The sequence below is a fragment of the Glycine max genome, chromosome 1 (genome assembly GCF_000004515.6).
Source record: "Glycine max cultivar Williams 82 chromosome 1, Glycine_max_v4.0, whole genome shotgun sequence".
NCBI lineage: Eukaryota > Viridiplantae > Streptophyta > Magnoliopsida > Fabales > Fabaceae > Glycine > Glycine max.
The window spans coordinates 37,051,680-37,057,292 of record NC_016088.4 but is presented as its reverse complement, the minus strand read 5'-3'; positions in this window follow the sequence as shown (position 1 = coordinate 37,057,292).

Sequence of the window (5,613 nt, the reverse complement as noted above, 5' to 3'; positions counted from 1 at the left end):
TAAAAGAGTGGTTTTGTGTGTTAAGTGAACTTTCTTAATCATGTAGTATAGGTGGGTGCTTTGTGCAATGGTTAATAGGGCTCTTGACACTTAATGGGTGTGATTAGAGAAGAAATGCGCGATGATTTTGAGCTGTCCAAGAGCTGGTCGTGCAGCAATATCAAATATTTGCAAGATTTGATGTGCCAAAAATCTTGATCAATGGTGGAGGATCCCATTTTTGTAATGCTCAACTTGCCAAGGTCCTTCAACACTATGTTGTATGCCACAAGATAGATAGGTATCAGTTTTACTTGATAATATTGTTTTCATGACACTTATTTGACTAGGTTTTAGTAGAAATTTCATTAGAAAACCCCATGAATAGGTTAGTTTGTAAAATATATTGTGAATCTGTTATATTGTGAAGAGTTGTAGATATTTTATTGCATATCCCTTTTTTTATGGCAGATGAGAAGATTTGGTTAAGAGACTCATTTGTGGGAAACAATTCGTTGAGCGGATTTATCTATGGCTGAGCAAAATGAAGAAAATTGAAGAGGAAGTCTCTACTACAAGCCTGCTAAGCGAGATGGTTTCCATTGAGCGGATTATAGGCCGAGAAGAGAAATTTGGAAATTGGAAATCTGCTGAGCAAGGGAGGAAAACACTGAGTGAATTGGCTTTCCTCAACATGAAGTATGCATATTCCGCTTAGCAAAATTTATTGCGCTGACTAGATCACTCACTTAAGGGATACTCTATTTTTGTAATCAAGGAGATATAAAAGGGAAAAATAGAGAGAACAAGGAGAAGAACAGAGTTTTGTGAAGATTGGAGGGTTCTCGGAATAGAAGAATTCAATCTGAACATCATTTCGTCTACTTTTTGTAACATGGGATTGCTCTCGTGGTCATAAGTAGCTAATCTCTTATATGTTGGGATTGGATGTAGTCTATCAAACTCTTCTATATTATTTTGATTTATCTATCAAACTCTTCTATGTTGGGTTTAGATGTAATCTATCAAACTCTATATACTTTTTGAGTTATCTATGTTGGGATTGGATGTAATCTATCAAACTCTATATTGGGATTGGATGTAATCTATCAAACTTTATGTTGGGATTAGATGTAATCTATATACTTTTTGATTTATCTATCAAACTCTTCTCTTTTGGGATTGGATGTAATCTATCAAACTCTATATATATTTTGATTTATCTATGTTGGGATTAGATGTAATCTATCAAACTCTATGTACTTTTTGTAACATTGGATTACTCTCATCGCCATAAGTAGCTAATCTCCTCTATGTTGGGATTGGATGTAATCTATCAAACTCTTTTATATTCTATATTCAGTGTCAGTGATTTGATTTTGTTCTCAATGCTTAGGATGACTTGATCAACCTTTTCATGATCTCATGTTTAGATTTTGATTGGAAAATAATATATAAATTTGTCCTAAATCAAATCACCAAATAGTTCTAATTGCTTGAAATAGTGTTAGAACCAATAATTGGTACAAATTCTTTCTCTTAATGCAAGGACTTTAATCAGGTAATCAAGGACTTGGTTATTAGATTGAAATCCTTAGGTTTTTTAGAATTAAGGAATTAACTTGGAATTAATCATAGAATTTAATATCATTGAATAGATTGGAATCATGTGTGTATGATCTTAAGGTTGCAGAAGTATAAGACTGGTGAATTCCAATCCCGACATCTATTCTCACTAAGTTTCAATACATTTAGTATTCTGCTTTTGTTATTTTAGTACTCATCAATTTCATCCTCATTACAAATTGTCAAATTATGAATTTTTGTACAAATGTTAATAGTTCTTTAATGAGTTTTAATTAGGATAGTTGAAATTAGATAAATATTCGACTAGCCCCTGTGGATACGACAACCCTACTTACACTATCTACTTTGAATAAATTGGTACGCTTGCCAAAATACCAACAAAGATTGCTTCTCCTTATCATCTGCAAACTAATGGTCAAGCAGAAGTTTCTAACAGAGAAATCAAGAATATCTTAGAGAAGATAGTGGTTGCAGCAAGTTGGATGATGCTTTGTAGGCGTATAGGACTGCACTGAAGAACCCAGTTGGCTTAACTCCTTTCCAAATGATTTATGGAAAACTGGCCACTTATCGATGGAATTGGAGAATAAGGCCTATTGGGCCATCAAGTTTCTGAATTTCAACCCTTCATAATCTGCTGAGAAGAGGAGAATAAAGCTAAGCCTACAGTATGGGCTAAGCAGATTCTACAGATACATCATGAGGAAAACTTCCTCTGCAGACTTGCTAAGCCTTGTAAACGAGCAAAGCCTATTATCTTCTTTGCCAAACAATTAAACTTAATAGGGCTTAGCGCACCAACTGGGCTATGCATGCAATCACGCATTTTGAATTTCATTTTTTTTTATCTTGGGGGAACTAAGAGTCAAAAACAATTTAAATGACTACAAACTTAGCACAATGCCTACACTAAGCGTGCATGCAATAACTACAACAGTTTCCAAATTTCTCAATTCTCTTTCTCTTTCAGTTATTTTCTTCTAGACCTATCCCTTTCTCGTGTAGCACCACTTTTACCAACATCCTCAAATCTTCTAACCTTCATCCTTTTTTCCTTCATCTTTTCTCGTTTGGCCCACTCACTATCTTCAACCCCAACTTGTGATTGTCCATCTCAATCTCTCTAATCAAGTATGGGTTTTATTATCCATTTATCTTTTCTTTTCTATTTTGGTTCTATTCTTTCATTACAATGGGGTTATGGGTGCAAGGCTATTGTTTTGTTTTTGTTTCTTCATAAGTCTGTTTATGTGTTGGTTTTCTTTTCTTTATTTGTTATTTTAGTTTTGGTGAGAATTCATGTGGGGTTATAAGAATCCTCATTTTAGATTGATAAAATAGCTATTGGATTTGTATTTATTTGGTTTTCTCATTGTTCATTTTGATTTTTGTGATCATGTTTGGGATTTTTGGAATTCATGAACTCTCTAAGCCAGACTGCACGCTAAGCGAGTCCATGAAGTTCCGGGTTCATGTTCATCATTCTCATCTTGCATCTTCATCATCTTCATTAGCCTTCATTCAGATTTGGGAATTTCCCAAATTTGGTGCTTGCTAAACGTGCGCTTACATGCTAAGCGGGCAACCATTTCATGTATACATAAGTTTTGGGCTAAGCACATCTATGTGCTAAGTCCAATGTTTTATCTATCATTTTTTTCTTTTATTTGGGCTTAGCACGGACCTCGCACTAAGCCTACATCCTTTTTTCTATTTTGTGTTAAGTGACTATTGGCTAAGCGCGTCTGTGCGCTTAGCCTTGTTTTCCCACCATTTTGTTTTATTTTTTATTAGGTTTTAGCATGGATCTCTGCGCTAAGCCCCCAACTTTTCATGTGTCTCTGATTCTCATGTGGCACGGTAAGTGCGTGCTTGTGTGCTTAGCATGCTACCTTCCTTGTGCATATTTTTTGTCTTCTTCAGTGTGCTCATTTTGCTTTCCTTCTTTTATTCTTCAGTGTGCTCAAATTGGAGCCTATGAATATTGATTATGACATTCTTCGATTCAAATCCCTTGTGGCCTAGACTAGATATGCAGAAAATATCAGGAACAAGAGCATCCTTAGTGAGAGGAATGTGGAACTGATTCATAGGAAATTTTATGAGTTTTGGACTTAGCTTAAAAGGAGGAATTGGGACAAAAAGCTGACTAAGCTGCTAGAGAATAACATTAATGTGGCTCTGGTGAAGGAATTTCATTCCAACATCTATGACCCCGAGGGTGGTTCCCCCATGCAATGCAAATTAAGGGGAAAATTGATCAAGTTTGATGATTGTTAAAGTTTTAATTATGTTAGGATTTACGACGACCAAGTGTGACTGAATCCCAATTGTAGTACTAAACCGAAGCTCAGGTTGTCTCCCAAGGGAATAGTGCAAGGATGAAAATTCAAATTAAAACCTTTTAGATAAAGATATTTATGTGCTTTTATATTTTAACCTACCTAAAACTAAAACTAATCAAAACATAAAATAAAACATATTTTTCTAGAGAGATTAATGTGCTGAAAATTTAATAACAAAAATTAAAAGAAAATGTAAGAGTTACTTGTTGACACGATATTAATTATAGACGAAAACAATAACGTTGAGATGCTAAGATTATACTTGGCATCTCCCTATTGTGAATGTATGTATACAAGTTTTTGATGATGCCAAAGTATAAGCAAACAAGATTGCTTCAAGAAACATTCAAGGTTAAGCAAACAGAGATTGCTTCAAGATTAATTCAAGGTCAAGCAAACAAGATCAAGAAAAAGATAAGGCCTTAGTTTATTTGTTAAAAGAATCTCACACTGGTTGATAAGTTTTGGTGATCGAGGCCGTACCTGAATCAAATAAACATGAAAATGCAGTAACTAGGAAGTGATCCTAGGTCGTTTCCCAACGAGCAGTGACAAACCAAATGTTTATAATATACTTACAGTAACAGTAACGATTGGGGGGGGGGTTGTTTGTTTTGTGATTAAAGAGCAGAACAAGTAAACTAGAATACGAAACTACTAATATTAAAAATGGGTTGTTTCCTCTGATTCAGAAGCCATTCTCTTATCCTGGGTTATGGAGAATTTGTCCCTAACAGTCAACCACTTAATCCAACCCTATTTCAATTTACTAAGAGAAAATCAACTTAGGGTTTTCAATACGTGATTAGGCACCACATACACCAGTTAGCCCTTCGTCCATTAAGCATGAACACAAGTTAGGCTCAGAGGCAATTAATCGAACAAGCATGCACTGATTAATATTCACGAATTTGGGATAACTGGTGAAGGGAAAACTGCCAGGAAACCACATTACAAGCGAAACCTCAAAGAGAGTTGGGCTTCATCCTCAAAAGGAAACAACACCAGAAAATCTAGCCTTCCATGGATTCAAACAGAAAACGCAAATGAAACATGAAGCAGAAACGTAAATGAACAGAAACGTAAATGAACAGAAATGTAGACGAAACAGAAACGTAAATGAGAGTAGAAGAAGAAGCAAGAACGAAATTGTAATTAGAAGTAGAAAACGTAAAATTGCATTACGTGAACAGTAGCATCAAAGCAGAAAACGTAAACCCTAAAACAAAAGCTCTGAATAATGAATAGCATCACAGAATGCCTTGCACGAATCCCAAGGCTGCTATTTAAAAAGAGTCACTCAAAGTCACTAGGCCTTATTACAATACTCTGGCCCAAAACAAAATAAATACTGAACAACATAAAATAAAATTGTGAAATTTCCTAATTAACTAAGGTAAGCGCTGCTTAATTTGCCCTCTTCAAGTCCATAACCAAAATCCGGATTAAGCCCAATGTTTCATTAATTCCTGAAATTAGATTAAAAACATCAAATTAGCTAAATGAGCCCAAATAATAAAACTGCCTGATTAATTGACAATTAAGACCAATCAGTAATTAAAATGGTGCAAAAAGGGTTTAGAAAATAGAAGAAAATGATGGCACATCAGCCTCAACAATTATTTTCAATAGCTCCAGGCGTTGGTAATCGATTACCAGGTATTGTAATCGATTACCAGAGACAGATTGCAAATGAGCTTTT